Source organism: Pyrgilauda ruficollis, unplaced genomic scaffold (genome assembly GCF_017590135.1).
Source record: "Pyrgilauda ruficollis isolate IOZ18807 unplaced genomic scaffold, ASM1759013v1 scaffold2, whole genome shotgun sequence".
In the NCBI taxonomy this organism is placed as follows: Eukaryota; Metazoa; Chordata; class Aves; order Passeriformes; family Passeridae; genus Pyrgilauda; species Pyrgilauda ruficollis.
This window is the reverse complement of record NW_024519206.1, coordinates 437,629-457,700: the sequence shown is the minus strand read 5'-3', so window position 1 is coordinate 457,700 and position 20,072 is coordinate 437,629.

The window sequence follows — 20,072 nt, the reverse complement described above, 5'->3', positions numbered from 1 at the left end:
TATTCAGAAGAAGGCTGCAACACTTGGAATGACAGAGTAAGAGATGATGGTATTAAACTCAAAAACAGCTGTATTTTTTTGAACTGATTCCTCCATTTATTTAGAGAGCTTACATAAAATATGACATTTGGGATGTTTTACTTGACACAGTGTATTAACACAAGAATGTTTCTAAGAAAGTAAAACCCACTATTTTTAATACAGATTATATTTTTATGGTGAGAATTTTTGGTAACAATTTTGTGTTTTTCAGTTGGTTGTCCACCTCATAATGGATTTAGTGTTCTAGGGATATTTCTAGAAGGAGAGCAGGACATTTGATTCCCAGGGTATTTGACCACAGGGGAAAACTAAACCTCACAGCTTCATGATGCAGGAGGCAAAGGCCAGCCTGTGCATTATTCTAGAGGCCCTTCCAAACCAGAGCTGAGTGCCAAAAACGCAGCACAGCTATTCTGTAAATGAGTTGCCTTTTGTTAAGCCCCAGCACAGCTGGTCAGGATGGTTCTGCTAATGTAACGCTTCACCAAATCATACCCCAGCCACAGGAGAATGTTATTTCTTTACAGAAGAATGAGCACTGAGATATTCCCTTCTGAATGGAAAGAATAGAGGAGTCTTGCCATTTAATCTAAGTTTTATCTGCTGATACAATGGCTAATACTCACAACCACCACTGGGAAGTTAACAAATATTTTAAAGTATACCCTATGTAATTCACCTGCTAATTTTATAAGAAAAAGTATTTTATTAAAAAAAAGTTAGTATTTTATAAAAAAAAGTTAGAGCCAAAAAGTGTTTTGAATACCTCTGTTTGATTTCACCAGTTATTTGAGAAGGTTTTATTCTGAAATAAAGAGCAGTGATCTTCCAGAGCTTCAAAAGACATTCATCATTCAAAACACTTTCCTGTCAATTACGGAATAGCAAAAAAGAGACCTGTGTTACATCTGGTTCTGCTAAATTCTACATAGTGAAAAGCAAACTTGGAGAAGAACGGCTATGAGCAGCTGCCTCAGTGGGAGTGGATGCGCAGCTGGAGAGGGGCAGAAGGAATCCTCCTCACTCTGTTTCTGTGTCCAAAAGGAGCTCTGGACTTACCTGAACACTGTTGGCAGCACAGCAGCTGTGCATTGCTCCAGGGTATCCTTTACTTCTTTGTGGTGTGCCAGACATCCCCAAGGCCTCCTCTCCTCTGTAGACAAAGCAGAGGACCTTGTATAGTCAAGGTAGAAGCCACATGTGGCTTTTCTACCTGTAGATGCTTCCAGCAGAGAGCTGCTTCTAGAAAGCATTTAATTAAGCTAAGCCAGCACTATCAGCAAAAGTGGAAAATTAAATAACAAAGGCATAAAAGTAATTCCTATATTATGTACTAATACTCATGAGCCTCTTGTTCTTCTGAACTGAAGAAGAGAAAAACTGCAAGGGGTTTTCCCACAGAGAAAAAAACAGAAGCAGGCTTGTCCCTTTATTTCACAGGATACACTGTGCCCATTACACCCTTTGGCCAGCCTTGATACTCTGACCTGCTATTGCAGAGAGTCTCAATCCAGGGATTTTTGGATAATTTCTTATAAATTAGCATAATGTTTTCATTATTGATTGAGGTATTGAGAAACAAACAAATAAAAAAAGACATAGACAATTAAACAAAAAGCAAAGGCAATCACCTTTGATTCCCCTTCCACAGGTTCTACTTCAGTCCAACACCACTCCTCCCCTTTCCATGTCCTTGCCAGTCTCACTGATGGGGCAATGGCAGCACAGGAGGTGGGTGTCAGTGCATAATAGTTTCTTAAACCAGTCGCTGTTTCTCACTCTTCTCCTCCCCTCCTCCTCACTTGTTACTGCTCTCAGGTCCATTGTGTGTCACCCATTGATCACAGCCCCTCAGTGGTGTCCTTGTCCCAGCATGGGCTGCCCACAGACTCAGTCTTCTCCTCCTTCCATGAATGCTCTGCAGCCATGACCCCAATAATGTCCCTTTTCTTTTGCCTATTCTGTTTTTTCTCTCCAAATGTGTCTCCTCACAGTCTTCCTCACATGTCCCTGTTTTGTGTCTCCTGTGTCTCCTCTCACACCTCTTTCTCATGCCTTCTCCCATGGGCCTTCACGTGTGTCCTTTTACATCTGCTGTGCCTCTTCACAGGAGCCCTCTGGTGTCTCCTGCCCAAGTGACAAACACCATTTCCTAAGCATGTCCACACAAAGCTGCCACGGGCTTCCTGCCTGCCTTTAGTTTTGGTGGGCACTGGATTTTCTCACCATTTTGAAGACATCTGAAAACTTCTGCAACAGGGCCAAAGCAGTCCACAGCCCCCTCCCACACAGGGCACCCCACCAGGTACCAGGATCAGAATAAAAATCAGGACAAGGGAAGGGTCATTCAGCATTCCAGAAAAGGGTATGGGAAACATCTTGTGCCTCGGCCATCCTTTAAAGAAGGATAGCAAATGTAGTATTAAGATCACTTCTTTCCCACTCTCTCTCCCCGAGAAAGCAACAAGGGCTACGTGACACACAAGTTTTCACATCTCTGGGCCTCTGAGCGTAAACCACAATCGGTGCAGAATCACCAGTTCTCCTGACAAAGATATTTATGCTTTATGGTAATAAAGTCTCATAGTCCAGAAAGCCAGAAAGGGTGGTCAGGCTGCTCAGCAGAGCTGCTGTATCAGGCTGCGCAAATTGCTGAAGCCAAATCATAGGAACTGGAGGAGGAAAAAAGGCTGTTTTCTTAGGGTACCCACCCAAAGCCTCTAACAGATCCACTGCAAGAGACAGGAACATTCCTTACTGCATTTTGTGCACATGGTGAGGTTTTTGAAGCAGGGCTTCAGAGGTGCCCTTTGTGAGAAGTCACCAGAAGCTGCTCCTGCATTGAGCAGAGCCAGGTCCAGCTGTCTCCAAAACAAACTCACTACTGCCCAAACCTAAGCCCATTGCTGGCACTGGTAGCACCTTGTCAATAGCATATTTGACAGAGGGTAAAATACATTTCACAGCATCTGTGGGAGACAGGAACAAGAAAAAAAGTAAGAGAAACATCTCTGCAGACACCAAGGTTGTGTCAGACAAGGTAGTCTGTTACTTTACAGTTTGTTCTTCTGCAGCAGGTTTTAAGTATTCCTTGTTATAAGTTGGTAATGGTTCATTCCATGTACCCATTTGGCTTCCCTGATGATTCAGTTCTGAGTTGTTTACCCCAAGATTTTCCCACCAAGTGTATGTCAATACCCCTGCCTATCAAAGATAGCAAAGCCTTTTTGTTCTGGAATGTTCCCTGTCCTTCATCCCTTCCTCGAAGCAAGATTTGATTGCAAGGTTTGCTCCCTCCATTGGACAGGCCTTACCCTATACTCCTTCCCCAATACCTTCCTATTGGTAAAAAGTTGTGTCCTCCCCCTTACTCCCTCCCCTCCTTAAAAGCAGTTTTTTGTCCTCAGTTATTGTCACTTGTCCCTGACTCCTCTGGGAAAATAAACCTTCCCTGAACTCAAACAAGTGATGCCTCTCTATTCCTTCACCTTGGTCCCTTGTGCTGGGTTGCTGCTGTGTCACCCAGAGCACAGCTGCCTGCGGCAGGGAGCTGCGAGCCCCTGTATGCACCAACACCCGGGAAGGTCTCCGTAGAGACCCGGGCCCGGCCTCTCTCGTGACTGCCCCTCGGGCTCGGGGAGTGAGCCGGCCGGAGAACATGTTCCCTGTGACCGCAGCAGTTACACAAGGTCACTGAAAAAAAGGGGGGAGGAGGTGGAGGAGTGCTGCAGGCACTGGAGCACGTACTCCTCTGCAGCTGTGGTGCAGACCATGGTGAGGCAGGATGTCTCCCCACAGCCCATGGAGGTCCACGAGGATGCAGACTGAAGAGCCCTGAAGGAAGCTGCAGCCTGTGGAGATCCCAGACCTGGAGCAGGCCTTGGCAGGACCTGTGACCTCTGGAGAGAAGCCCACACAGGATCAATACTTCTGCCAATATATGTAGCCCATGAGGGACTTGGAGTGCAGCTTTTGAAGAACTGCAGTCTCCACAGAGCCACAGTGCAAAAGTTCATGAAGGATCATATACTATGGGTGGGACCTCATGCTGGCATGGGGAGGAGAATGAGAAGGAAGGAGTGGCAGATACGGGATATGAACAAACACTCCCTCCATTTCCATCCTCCTGCAGGGCTCAGCAGGGAGGAAGGAGATTGAGGAGCTGAGAGTGAAATTGAGCCCGGGAAGAAAGAGAGTGGGGAGAGGGTGGTTTCAGTTTTGTTTCTGTTTCTCACTAGCTCTATTTTTAACTGGCTATAAATTAAACTAATTTTCCCCAAGGTGAGTCTGTTTTGCCTGTGATGATAATTGGTGAACAATCTCCCAGTTCTTATCTCAACCACCAAGATTTCTCATCTTATACTTTCCCCTGTCTTGCTGAGGAGGGAGAACAGCTTGAGGGGCACCTGTCAGCCAGCCAAGGCCAACCCACCACACTCACACAGCTATTGCTATAGAGGACATTCCCACAAAGAAGTCAAAAAACCTCAAAATTACTCAAAAAACTGTTTTGCAAGCAGTTACCAGGCTCCAGTTACCAGGCTCACCTGCCATCTCATCCATGACCTTGTGCCTGAAATATGAACACATCTTCAGGACAGGAATATGTGGAATCAGGTGGAATACATGGAGTGAGGTGGAATTCAACAGCACACAGAAGAAAGTTATGCACCATGACCCAAAAGCAAGAACTTCTGAAATAAAGGAGAAGCTTGTTCTACAGCAATAACAGAAGAGATGAAAGACCTGCAGCAGGCAGAGTAAGGGTTACAGTGAGCCCTCACTACCGAGGGGCCATGAAATGAAAACAGTGATCCCAAGAAGCATTAAGTGAGGCCTTTCTACTGGGAGAAAGACTTATTACTGCCATTGCACAAGAGCCAGATCAGGCTCATCAGGAGCAGGGAACACAGCCTTCACTGCCTGTACTCAAGGTAAATTGAATTCGTTGCAATACACACAAAGGAGGGCTGCTAGGATGACCAGGTGAGTTGGCAGAGCAGTTTGTGATAAAAGCCTGAAAGACCTCAGCAAAAGTGACATTTAAAAGCAGGGAATGGGGTTTTTTTCTGTATGTGTATGTGGGAGATAAACGGGGAATTTGGAAGGGATGGATGGATGGATGGATGGATGGATGGATGGATGAGAATAGCAGGAAGGAAAAAGACATTTGAAATACAGGATAGTGCTGGCAGGAAAACAAAGTATGAAGTAGGAAGGAGAGGAAATTTTAAAAGCTTTTCTGTTTCAGAAATGATGAAGCAGCTTTTCAGTAGGAGGAAAAAGTGCAAGAAGTACTTGTTGGTTTAAGATGGTCTTGATAAATTTATGAATGGAATTACACCTCTCATACAGGACTACAGAATTGCCTTGTTTGATGACTTCCAGCAGTGTCTCCAATCATCTGCACTGACCTGTTTTTATTAAATATAACCTATATATATCCAGACTAAATGATTTGTGATGTGTTACTGAATTCCACAGTATTACAGTCAGAATTCTTCAGTTTTAATTCAATTTTAAAAGCCCGCCAAAAAGGTAGGGATTAAAAGGGTATAAAAATGCATATGAGAAAAGATGGATAATCAGATATGCAAGACAGATATAAAGAAATGGCCATGAAAGGAGAAACTAAGGAGAAGTAAGTTGAAGAGAAACAAAGAATGTACAAATACTTAACAGAACACTATAAAGAGAATAAGGATCAATTACTGTCATTAGACAAAGAGGTTGATCAATAAATGCTAATAACTGGATTAAAATGCAGCAGGGAAAATTTATAGCTAGAGGAACAGTGACATAATGAAACAACCTGCCAGTGAAGGTTACAGCATTTCCATCACCAAAGATATTCAAATCTATTTTAAGAATAATGAAATCCATCCACCAATGATTCAGGCTGATGGACTGAGATGACCCAGGAGGCATTTCTTCTACCACAAATGATTCTATTCTTCTGCAAGCACACTGATGCTTAGTAGGAGCTGCACTTCAATGAAATGTTTCATCTTATTTTTACAAAGAAACCATGTTATAATAAATATCAAGAGGAAAGATAGCTACCTGGTTTTTCCAATTAGTGGAAAATTAATGATATTTCAGTTATCTATATTCTGGAATGCTTCTATTAAATCTTCCAACTGAATCTATTCATGCTGTAGTTCCTCCAAAAACAATTATTTTCAAAAGCAAATCCAGTCTTCTCTCATGTCTAGCTTTAGAACAACTTACTGCATATACCTATCTAAAATATAATACATATGTCTAAGAAACAGTAAAAAATCCCACTGGTTTCATTTAAGTTTGCTTTCATATGTTCCATTATTTGTTTGTGTGTTAAGTGTGTTGAAATGGACCTTGCATGTGGTTTTTATTTATTGGAAATTACACAGCACACACTACTTCCAAATACATAGGCAGTACTTCATCCCTAGCACCCCAAATTCTAATTAAGATTATTCTCTCTTTTGCTCCCTCTTCTTACTCTTCTGTAACAATCATGGTTCATTAATACCTGAGCATCGTGTCTATGTGGATCATGCACAGGGAATTAGTGTAATTATTGGGGAAGATACTAGAACAGAATATATCCACTGAAGTATTCATCAAATGTCAGACTTCAGAACATTCAGAAATCACTGGAAGAATTAGGCTGGGTTTTTCTGCCCATTTAACCAAAAATACACTGGTACCCATTAAAATAACATCAGAAAATACAAATAAATAGTGTGCTTTGTTTATTTTCTATGGATAGAAAGTTATGTAAAACTGACATCAGACTATCACAGAAAAACCTCCTCAAGATGATGCCGTGATGTCCTAAAAAGGACATCTTTTAGTCCCAATTCTGTGTTGGGAAATTAGAAGAAAAAATAATCCACTTCTACAAATAAAGAGGCTGGTTAAAAAGAACCTTTTACTGAAAGAAAAAGGGAAAAAAAGGGAAAGGAGTAGGATGCTAAAAGCAGGTTCAGCTGAAGATCCATATTGTGGCTGTGTTATCAGTTATTTTGTGTAATTTTGTGTGCATGTCTCTCTGTTATTCATGGGATTTTTCTAGCCCAGATAGAGGAGCACAGAAGGTGCAGTAAAGTTTCCTACTAAAAATATGATCTCTCTCCTTGCAACACAGCAAGTCCAACTGCCCTGCTCTCTGTAGGTCAGGTTAGCACAAGTCAACATTTTCCTCCTTGTTTTCCTAGCTGACCTTTATGTAAATCCTGCACTAAGAGTTCAACCAAGATTATCATAACCCAAGACTCAACATTTTAAAATATTGTTTATATATATCTTTTGTCTGTAGAGTTATAGCCTTCCACAGATCACAACTGCTAGAGGTAGCTGTTACACTTTCCATTATTTTTCTCATTACCCAGTCAGGAAAAAAGGTATCTTCACACTGTCCAGGACAAGTGAAGAGGAGACTTTATATGGATCAAGGAAGATGGCAACAAGTGCAACAAGTGCCACAAGGCTGTGTCATAAAACACTTTCCTTGGGGGCACATGTTCTCACACATCAATCTTGTATGTGGCTCCTTGTGTCTGAAAAGTCATCCACTCTCAGCTGGCTGGTTGTCATGTACCTGGGAAGCAGGCTTCACACAACAGCTGAATGAGGCAGCTGCAGAAACACAAAAAAAAAAAAAATCAGTACAAAACTCTTAACCTTTTTCGGTTCTTAGAAACACAAAAATACAGAAAGTGGAAAGCTGGCCTCTAAAAGATGTGCAAAAGGATTATTCAGAGTTATCTGGAGTATTATCTACAAAATATCAAACCACTGCAGAATTAAAAATTTTTTAAAAAGGCATTCAATACAGTGGTACATGTTAGTTCTCACGTATTTGATTTCTGCAAATAGCCTTAGCTTAATTTTGCCACTCTGCCTAGAAAACACCATCAGGAAATTATAAGCAGTATTAAAGAATTTAAGAGAAGATTGGATATTTTTCTTTTAGTAAAGGCTACTGTGTGCTGAATGTGTAACTTGTACGTTAGTGCTTTATCAATTCTATATTATAAAAACAAGATGAGGTTTTACTGTTCTGCTTTCAAATCCTGGATGTCTTGATGACTTTTGAAATTCGCAGAGTAGGTTATGCCTATTTCAGTGTCAAGTGTGCAGCAGAAGTAATTTGTTTTTCTGCATAAACAGACTGGCAGATTGCAACGAATTAGGAGTTTCAAAATAGTTATCTTTTATTATGCATGCAAAAAGTTTTGTAAATTATTTTTAAAGTTGCATTAGTGTTTAGCAAAACTGCTCCTGAGTACCATTTGAAATAGTGCATTTAAGCTAATAATACTTGAATTGCATACTGGAGGTATGGTCCACCTAAGGAAAAATGCACCATGTACCTAATGTTCTCCCTCTGTGTATCTTAATATAAACTGTATTTGTTATTTGTCTGTTTCTTTCTTCCAAGAAAGAAATTGATTCAAGAAGTGCTGTCACCACTCAAGGGGAATTTTTGAAGTAGGTCTGTAATTTTATCTTCTGTTCCTTTTTTCTCAGGAGAAGGAGTAAGCTTTGCTCATCAGCTTGTCCACTATGAGCATCTGCATCCTAACTCTCTTAATCTCCTCTGTTTTTTCCAAACCAGCAGAGAAAGGCCAAATTTTGGGAAGGTCAAATAAGGGAAGAGGGAGTAACCCTGCATCAGTTCCCATTTAAACCTGCCATGAGAAGGTGTGTATGCAGGTACAGGAGTGCATATGGATGCACAGAGCTCTGAAACACGTCATAGAAAATGACAGAGAAAAAAGGCCCCTGTAGTTTAGGACACAGATTTCTGATTTTGGACATTTCCTGTGAATCTGTGGGAAGTCCTTCTTCAGCACTACATGTCAGAGGGGATGATTTTGGATCTGAGAGGAGAGTGCAAGATGTGGAGAGAACAGATTCTCCAGCCTGGGCATCTCAGCACTGCACAAGTGAAGCTGCAGGATACAAAAGAGGCCCTGAGATGTCAACAAGATTGATCAGGTTATCAGTGAGGAATGGAAACAGCCCCATGGGATTATGTACGTGTCTCACAGACAGTTCAGAGGAGATGATGGTGTAAGAGGAACCCTAGGAAGCAACCAAGAGGTCACAAAGGTGCCATTACTATTGTGTAATCTGCCTCAAGGCTGACATGCTTTTCAGTTGGAACTGAAGAGGGATGTCATGATTCTTCTCATCTCTTCTAAACTTCCTTCATTACCAACCAAAAACCTTGGTGATATTGTTTAAATATGTCCCAGGTTTTTATCTCTTAAAAGTTACCAGCCTGGAAATGATACATAGCCAAATCAACTTCCAACACCTTAGGTACTTATGGTGATACAGCCTTTTTCATATTTCAAAACTGCCAGTATTAGAAAAAAAAGTCTCATCAGTTACAAGACTCTATATTGAGTGATGAAACATAAACGATTTTTTTTTTCATTTTTTCTGCCTTTGAGGACAGTATAAGGGAAGCATACTGCTAACATGAATATCTTCTTTAAAAATAAAAAAGTATTCTTAAAATTGTTTTGAGTACTTGGCTTGAGATCCACATACTTGCTTACTTGTGAAGGAATTAAGTATGTGGAATCACCTCTTAGACCAACCTGGGCCACGTGTTTCAAATCTTTTCAAGTAAAGAACAACAAACAGGTGTCTGCTAAGGAAGGCAGGAGCCTTCCTTGAAATGGAAAATGTAAACTTTCTCCCTATGAATTGTTATAATTTTGAAATTAGGGGGCTCTCAGGCAAAGATACGGGAGTAGGAATAACACTTCTTTACTAGAAAAATACAAATGCAATAGTATAAAAAGAGAAAACAAACCACTGCCAGAGTCAGAATATGACCTGACTCCCTGCTAGTCAGGGTGTAGGTAGCAGTCAATTGAAATGGTGGCTGCAGTCCTTCTGCAGTGACAGCTGTGGTTCTCTTGAAGCAGTGATCCTATAGAAAGGTGCAGCTTTCCTCTGAAGGTCCAGTGGTGGTGTAGATGGGCCTGATCTTCCTCTGGGAATCCAGTGGAGAAGAAAGCTGGTCCTCTGGGAATCCAGTGGGAAAAGGTTGCTGTGGCGTTGCAAATGCCAGATTCCACCCAAGGAGAAATGCTTGGCTCCTCCCCCTGGGCGGAGCATCTCACCAGGGGATGATGTAAATTTATCAGTAATGAACTGAGACTCAGTGAGCCATTAACAGATGATATCTCCCCAGTGGGAGGATGGGTTGTGGAAATGATAAAGAAAAGTGCCCAATTAACAGAAGATAATTGCTTCACCTCTAACAGATGGCAATAGAATAAGCACCCCCATTTTCAACCTAAGACGCCCACCCAAGCACTGGCCTAGCTACACCCTTATGACCTCCTTCCCATGGAGTCAGCTTGGTAGGAGGAAAACGCTGCGAGGAGAGCACTGCATGAGCAGCATTCTCCTCTCCTGGTACCCAGGGTGGCTCAGTCACAGCTTCTTCAGGCATCTGCCTGCTGCAGCACTGCATACAGGTAAATCATCAGCGTGAAGCCAGACGCGGGAAAGGAGTAAAAGCTGCTGGAATAGCACCAGAAATGAGGAGTCAATTAGCACTGGGCAGCACATCAGTAAGAACCAAGAGATAACTAACACATCTATTAGCAAATTTCAGGAGGGGAAGAAGAGCTTTATTCTTTAATTGAAGGACTGAAGAAAGCAATGAGGAAGATTTTCAGATGAATTTTTCTGACAAAATAGAAGGGGCAGAATGGGAGAAGTGTATATCTAAGGAGAGAGATAGCAGGGGCTGCTATAAAAAGTCTCAGAACAGCAGCAAAAATTGAACATGTGCTTGTTATAGGAGAGGGAAACATGCAGTAAGATACAAACAGGGGTATACACACAAAGGAAGAGGCAAAGAAAATTATCTTTTCTACAGCATTTTGAAGAAAACAGGGCAGGATCAGGAGTCTTGGTCTCCTGTTTTTTCCCATTTGTCAGCTTGGAAGAGTCTATTGCAATGAAGAAAAACCATGAGGAAAAGAGAATGTAAAGAGAAAATCAAAACAAAAGGAAAGGAATAGATCACTGGAGAAGGTACAGGAGTTAGAGACATGAATGAAAGACTGCATCTCTAAGAAAGAGAGTGAGTGAGAGTGGCAGTAAACGAAGGAGTAAACAGAGATGAGCTGATGGAAAGAACAAGATAACATCCCACCTTTTAAATTGCATCTTTTGATAAATCAGCATGAACATAAAGAATAAGGTAATAAAGGGAGTAACTAAAATTCTACCACAAATAATAGTTCTTTTTCAGATCATTACTACATATAATATGGTGGATCTCAAAATGTAATCTGTAGTGGAATATATATATAAAACAACTAGCAGAAAGAAATTTTACCTACCAAGAAAGTTAACAGAAAAGAAGACTTATTTTTTTACAACAGATGTTTAAAGTACACAAAAAAAAAAATAGTACAGCAATAGTCAACTTGATAAGGTGCTGACTGAGATAATACTCTCTTCAAAAATAAACTGAATAAGAATCTCTCAGCATCAGAAAAATCCAAGCCATTTTGCTGACAAGGTTAATAGGACAGAAAAAAAGGACTGCAATATAACAAAGAAAATACAAAATCCCAAGAATAATACAACATTGTGGACAATGGCCAGCACACATCTATTTCTCCTTCTCCTGGCTTTGAGGGACACTTAAACTTCTCTTTCTCAGTGCTAGAAAAATACAGATTCCTCGGCGAGGGGATTTTGTAGTGGAATCAGCAGCAGAGACACCATCTTTCTGAAGGCATTGCTGGAACTTCCAGCAAATAGAAGGAATAAGAGCAGGGCAGCTGCAGGAGGTGTCAGGTTTTAGCTGGGAGTCCTTCATCTAGCTTCTGTAGCAGACAGCTGTGGTATTCTTGCAAACCCTCCCTTTCCTTCAACAGGATGAGGGGGAAAAAAAAAACAAAACAAAAGGAAAAACACATCAATGGAATGTTATAAACATCTTTCATTATCTCTTTTTTAAAAATAATTTACATCCGTCACATCTGCATATTTTGTGCTATTTTTTGCTCTCTCCTACACACAATTCTTCTTATTTTGCATCACAAGGGCCCGCTACAGGGGCTGCCTGTACTGGTTTAGTGTAAATAGTTGAGTTGCAGAGAGGAATAGTTATTGTGGTACATTGTTGGACATCCAGTATGCATTCAGGATTGCAACTGCCTCATGACCTTATTGAATAGAGACGCAAGCCTTTAGTTAGGTTTTGTTAGGTCTCTAGCAGTGTTACAAAGGGACTTGACAGAGGAACAGCAAGGCCTGTTGATACCACTGATAAAATGGGCAAGTGCTCTCTCTTCATCCACTTTATCAAAGCAGGCACTTCATAACACAACAGGAGTATCAGAAGTTTTTCTTCTAAGACACATAATGTTTCCCTGACCTAAGGGAAGAATAATCTATTATATGATTCAGAAGTAAGTTTAAAGTGATTTTGCCTTTCGTGTCTCAGAAAACCAAGAACATGATGACACTTTCAGTCTAATTATGAAACATTTCATTTTTTTTCATATGCAACTTTACAGAATCCTTAACAAGAATTCCCAGTAATATTTTCCCACTCATGTTCCGTGCACTCAAATTAGGCATTTGTCCTTTAACTTTTCTAACTTTGTCCCTTTTCAGCTTGTTAAAAGAAAGGAGTCTACTTGTTCTTTTAAATGACTAAAAGAAAGATTATCTGCAGGGTAATTTTGATACATAATGTGGTTTTACTTTGACCCTGCAGTCAGTGCATTCACAGTGCATACATTAAAAACTGACACTACATAATGAAGTTTAAGTTTTGGGAGTAAGGATTGCTAATGTTGTCTAGTTATAGGGCTCTTCACTGGCAGCACTCAGTGGCACCAGAGGACACCTGCTGGAATCCACCCCACCGTGTCAAACAGCCTCATGATCCACCCAAGACAAGGATGACTGCAGGAGAGCTGAACTGTCATAAGAGAAATCTTCTTCTGCATGCATCAGTTCTACTTAAAGGGGTTGTACCAAATGTAAATAATAACAGGAATGCATTCACCCTGGATATAGTTCCCTTTTCAAATACAAGATCAAAAAAATATCCATAAGTGCTTAAAAAATTAAGACTACCTTGAATTTAAGTTCCTTTTAGTTGTTGTAAAGGCCCCATTGAGAAGTGCTCTGGGTGTCAGAGACCACACAGGAAATTTAGGAAGCGAGAACCAGGAGCTGTGTTCTCAGGGTGGGCTCCAGCAGCTCCAGCCTCATGAGAAGTGAGGAAGGATGTTGATCCTCATCCATACAGCTTCACCTGCTGAATCACCAGCCCTGCATCCAAAATTTCATTTTACTTACAAGTACTTCTGGATCCTAGTTTATAGCAGCTGTAGTTTTTTTAGCCAGTTTGTGGCACTAAAAAAGCCTAAGCCGCTGCCCAATCTGAAAACAAGGATGAACTATAAAGTCTTTATTAAGCCTAAGTTTATTTTCAGCGTGTCAGAACTGATTTGCTACATGCTTTTCTAGGGCTATTGTATCACTTACGGAAGGGTTACTGAAGGAATTCCCAAACACTGAGAAAATGAAATATATGACAGTGTAATTTGTCAGCCTACCTATGCATACTGCAGGTTACATTCTGATGGGTGAGGTGAATTTGGAGCTAAATTCAATTCATTCATTTCACTGGCACAATTACCCACAGGTAATACAGATGCAGAGATATTAAGAAATGTGACTGGTTTGTTAGCAACAGCTTCTAAAATTAATAAACACACACACAAATAAACTTGTGTTTATAGCAGCCTGTTCTGCATCAGAGTTACACTGGTTCTTTGACCCAGGGACTTCTCTGTCTACTCAGCATACAAGCCCCACAAAGCTGACATCAAGCATTCAAAATTAGAGGTCACCTTGAAACTGTCACTCGTTGCATGCTTCATCTAACTTGGTTTTATCCAAAGCTCTGTTCTTACTCTTACCCGTCTTATTTTTAAATCAAGATGTATGAACGAAGATCATCTTAAGCACCTGCCAGGTAGAATCATACACAAGCATAGCAAAAAGCCCAGGATGCCTTTATACATGCTCTCTTTCCAAAACCATGCCATGCAACTAAGGGATGGCTGCCTAAAGGGTTGCAGATTTTATTGTGGTTTGTGGAGGGAGAGAATTTGGATTTTGCTCAAAACTTATTATGGGGTCATTTAAGGAGATTGTGGAAATACGCAAGGCTTCCTATGGGATGTTTAGAGGAAGGACCAAAGGAGGGGAAAGGGAAAGATCTGGGTTAACAAAGGAGGAACAGAAGTGGAAAAAGAGCACTACAGCAGTCAAACAGGTAAACAGACTTCTGGTTCATTCACCGGTCTGCCTGAGCCCTAAGCTTGGTCGCAGCAGTCTATCCTATTTCCTTGTTTAGTCCTGTTTCTATGTTCTGTGTGTGTGCACACCCTGCTCTTTGCCTGCATGTGTTCCTGAACTGCAGTGATTTTTGAACCATAGAAGCCAAAGAGTAGGATAAGAAGGTACCACCCATCAGTGTAAATATACCATACATGCTTTTCGCTGCCCAGATTTACACATATGTACAAAAAAATAGTGTGTATATCAAGCTAACCATTGCCTGGATACACAAGTTTAAAAATCTTTCATTATTTTTCAACAGTTTTAGCCTGTATAAATATACAGAGAACCAGAAAATAACATAGAAACTTTACCAACACTAAACCAAAAATTTAATTTAGTAGCTGTATGTCACAATGTATAAGTGCAGGAAATCAATTCTTCCAAGGAGAGACAGATATCCAAAAGCATATGCAGTTATCCTCCAGCTACCTGTCATCCAGTAAGTCCCAGGTTTATTTAGTCTTATTAGTTATTTGCCTAAATTTGTTATTGATGGATGCCATGCACTAGTCATTTGATAGACCTGATAGCCTTGAAAATGTATGCACTGAGAATTTCCAGAGAGGAGGAATAACTAAGTCCTAATTTAGGATATAAGTCCTAAGAGAAAAATACGTAAGGCTTCAGGAGCAGATTAAAAAAGTAAGAAAACCAAGTAGGGTACAAACAATTTTAGAATTCTTGTGAGTCTTCTTTTTAACTTTCTGTTAGAATTTGTTCCCATCCAGTGTCCCAAGGTACATATTTTTGAACAAGTTTAGACAGAAGACTACCAAGAAGTGTAGGTGAATGCAATGCATTTGTCAAAACAAGACAATTACTTCAGAAGAACTATCTAGATATCTCAGTCTCGGGAGACCAGAAGCTAGCTCTTTAAAAGAGGAGGTTGCTAAATGTAAAACAAACCACTGAGCTCCAGCTCCTGCCTGAGATGTGTGTGGGTGCCCATGCACATGCATGGGGGTGTCCCACCAAAGCTGCTAATAACCCTTGGGCTTCTAAGTACTCTCAAATCAACAAAGCAAGGAGAATACAAATTTTCACTTTGTTTCATGAAAATTATAACCACAGAAGGAGAAATTAATGTGTGAAATCAAATTCCCAGCAGCTGAAGCAAAGTAATGCTGTTAATACTCTTCTAGCACAGAACTTTGAAACAGAAATGCCTCTGAATCAGGATCATATTCTTAAAACACATCTTCATTAGCTATCAGTTGAGAAAGCATAGCACAGCTCCTGTTACCTGGCTGAAGTGGCAGGTTCTTTCTTTGGTCCTTTTGGGTTATATTCTTGGTCTAATACACCTGGACTTCAAGAGAGTCACCTTCCTGAGGAACATTCTGATTAATATTCTTTCTGCTTTGAAGCCAGTGGAAATTTTGCAATTGCCTTTAGTGGAGCTAGGAGTACATCTAAACAGGACTTAGCTCAAGCATGGGATTTGTTAATGGATTGGATGAACATCTGAAAACTCTTTTCTTCATATGCTTTAGATAACAATATTTTGACTTTCAGGAGGCTTGCATTGTCTTCATACGCTGCTGTAGTGTCTATGCTGAAAACTGCAAGGGAAAATATCTTTATGCCCAGAAATGACCAAAATTCTTCCTTTGTCTTGTCCAAGTGTGAAAAAAATAGTATAGAATGCAGTGAGATGTAACTAATATAAAATTCTGTACTTGTGGAGGTGAAATTGCATTGATAGTTACTGCATTTCTGCTATTTCGTCTTCATCTTTTTAGACATTAAACTAGAAATTGTCTACTGAAACATACTGCAATCTTCAAGTATTTGTAGATCTTGCCATTAAAAGGTTATATTAACCAAAGAATCAATTAAATTTTTCCTGAGAAATAAGGCTACGCAACAGTATCTGGGATTTTACTACAGAGTAACCTAGCAACCATTTTTTTAATCCATGTACTGATACACTTTGAAAAAATGGAAAATTCTGTATTACAGATTGAACCAGTTTAAGAGTTGCCACAAATTTGATACTGTATATATGAATATGGGAGAGAAAAACACAGTAGCTAATGAGGTAAAGCTTTGTTAGAAGGACCTCTGTGGGACTTTTCCCATATTTGTTTGTCTTCTAGCAACTGGTATTGTGTGAACATTTTTTAGCTTTGCAAATTCTCCTACATAAGCATACATACTTGTCACCTAGCTATCTCTTCTTCTGTTAGACCTATAGGGCCAGAACCCAATGGTTTATATAAACTTTTAATTATTCTATTATTTATGTAAACACATAAAGGCACACATAATTCTATATTTTCAGTAAGCAGGATACTATCTTAATTGTTATCTCTGTGCCCTAGTGTCCTTCAACATAGAGTGAAAAGCAATTTATGCCAAGCTTTGTTTGGCATACTCAAAATCACCTACTGCCTGTAGGGAGTCAAGAAAATATAGCATTTTCCATGGTATTTAATGTAAACAGGGATTGTCAGAGCATGTGTTTGTACACAGCATGTTTTTCAGCATGTAGACAGGGCCAGTCACACCTGACAGAAAGGAAGTAACACTGCCTCTGCAGTGGGCAGACAATGGTTTATAGTGAGGTTAGGTACTTGGGCAGGTACCATTTCAGCTCCTTTAATGCATGGCCACCACCAGATTTTTCTACTTTGCACAGTCAAAGGTCTTAGCAGTCTAAAACCAGTCAGTAATGCCTTGGGAGTAGTATTAACGTCTGATCTATTGATTAACTACCAGATTTTAAGAACTAAATACCAAATCTATCAAATTTCAATGGGCATTTTATGTTAATTTGATGAGATTCTCAAGGAGAAAGTGAGCATATAGTGCTGCACTTGTCAAAAATTCCATTTCTTCCCAGTGAAAGCAGCGCCAGCAATGCAGATCTGGTCTAAGAGCTGGATCTCAGATTAAATATCTGCTCAAGACCTCTTTAGCTTCTTATCTGGGAGAAAGAGCAGAAAACCTTTCATGGCTAACCTGCCATGCTGGATTTTCTGCAAGGTATGATCCTCCTTCACTTGTATGCATTTGCATACACAGAAGTGAGCTGTACTGTTAGTATTTGGGTTGTTGTAAAAGTGTTTTCAAAGGTCTTTTACCTTTGGAATTTTTGATGGGAAGGTCACAATGCACTGGCATACCATTCACTGGGGAATAGAGGTCTGTAAAGAGCAATCTGGTATACTGGCACATGACCAACTATTTAGTTTAAGATTAAGAAACCCCATGTGTTAGCAGGCTATTCCTTCATTAAACTACACTTGAAAAACAGGTTGTTGATTTGAAGATGGTGTCCTTTAGTGCTCAGCATTAGCCAGAGTACCCTGACACAGATGTGCAGTGGGAAAAAATTATTTGAATCTTGAAGGTTTCCTGTAATATTCCGGTACAATCTAAAAGTCTGTAATTTATGTAAAAGTTTAACGAGTTGCTGAAGCAAAAACCTTTCACCTACAAGCAGTCTGTTAAACACCTACACTTATGCTGTAGAGTAATAGTGGACCCCTGTAGCTGTTGATTGAAGAGGAAAATGCGGAGCAATTTTTCAACAGAGAGCTTTCAACATTTATAATTGTGAAATGTTGCTGTCCAAATCTGTAACAATTTGGTTTTCTCAGGCTGCCAAATGCTGCAAATATCTACCCACCTAGAAAGAAAAGGGGCAGAAATAAAAGACTTGGACTTCAAGATCTCGATCCTCCTTATGTTGCCACTCAGCCTGCTTGATACAATGTGATGGGAAGCTTTAGAGTATGATAAAGGCAAGTCCTGATTTAATTCAAAAACTAAGATCCCTCTCAGTGCCATTCTTGAATTGACAAATGTGTCTTTCTGTCATTCCTGAGATTGTTTCTAATGTAAAACTCCTGCTGCAGTCCCCCAGTGTAAGTGCTGACTGATTCGTTTCCATCTGATTCCTCAGAAGAATGAGTAGGTCAGGCAGTGGAAAAAGCTGCTAGATAAGGAGATAAATGGGTTTTGGATACTAAGCAAAAAACATCTATACAAGTCTTTTACCTAATGCACTGTTTCTTGTTGTCAATAAAATGGTAACACTCAGGGACTTCAAGAACTTCTCTGCTCTTTCCCAGTATTTACCTGTTTAATATAAAATTTAAATGCAACTTACATTAACCCAGTAAAGTAAAAGTAAATTGAATTAAAACACATGAAAATGAGAGTACCCAGTGTGCAATGGAGACTCCCAACAGATTAGCAAATGTGGTATTTCATGCTCCTGAAAAAAAGCATTCACCTACCAAAAAGGACAAATAATTTGTCAAGATATAAGTCCATTTTCAAATTCAAAACAATTTGTGTGAGCCACAGAAGTAGGAAAATTTAATGCTTCACCATCAAAACCTCTGGGATTCTTCAAGGGTAAACTTACTTCCTTCCATTGGCACAGTCCAAATTGCTGACCAATTTTGTTTTATCCAAACTCAGAAGCGCAGCCCCTGACTGGGATGGCAAGATTTTGGTTCTAAAAGATAAATTCAAAGAGAACAAGTCCATGGTGCCTGTTCCTAGGGCTTTGGAAATTTTTGGAGGGTTGAGGTTTTTTGGGAGGTTTCTGGGTTTTTTACAGGTGTGCCAGTCATACTCAGTTCAGATAAATTGAGCTGTTTTCACTGAAGTTTAATTTGGGGGATCCCATAGAGAAATAACACAAATTCTGAAACACCAGTGGATTCTAAACATCTGTGACAGAATTTACCAGTATATTTGGGAGTTATGTTCTTCACTCTGATCATCTCTATCCAACCAAGGTCACAGAAGCTTGCCACATGAATGGACATTCTGAGCTCCACTCAGCCTTGCAAATATACTGCAACCATTCAAATGTGATGCTATTTATAAGGGAAAAAAAAGATTCAAAGTAATTAAAATCTAGGATTTGGTTGGCAGATTATTCTAGTTAAAGAAATGAGAGTTTTGCTCAAAATATCTATGAGGTAAAATAATGATGAATATACAAATGACCCTGAACAAATATGCTACTAGTATGCACAAGTAATGACAGCCAGTCTGTATTTTATTTTGTTGCTGAAAAGAAACACACATCATATTTATCTCTCTTGCTGAAGCAATCCAGATTTCAAATAAACATTTAAGCAGCTAGATGTTTCCTTAGTAAAAATCAAATCTGGTTAACAGAACAAATATTCATGTGACAACCTGTCACTGTGTTACTTTTTACTAATGAATTTACTTAGTTCTCTTTTCAACAGAAAAAATTAAGAACCATGATGGGTAACCATGGTCTTGATAGTCCTTCAGCAACTTCTTACAGCAACACTATACTACAAAATTATATCTGTAATGTAACATATATATACTCCTAAGTACAATAATGGACATTAAAAGCATGTTCCACAATGTATCTGTTAAATCTATTATATAAACTGCCAAAAATAAAGTACCACATGGGCTCACTTTCAGTTATTTGAAAAGCATTAAAAATTCATGTTATATGAACAGGAACATCCAATACTCAGCTTTTGTAAGTGAATATTTAAGATGCACCATAAATTACGGTGCCAACTAGCAGAGCTTTAAAACATTCTGGATGTTAATAAAATCACCGTACTCTAATGGACACACAAAATAAGTCACATCAGCCTACTGATGCTTACTATTAT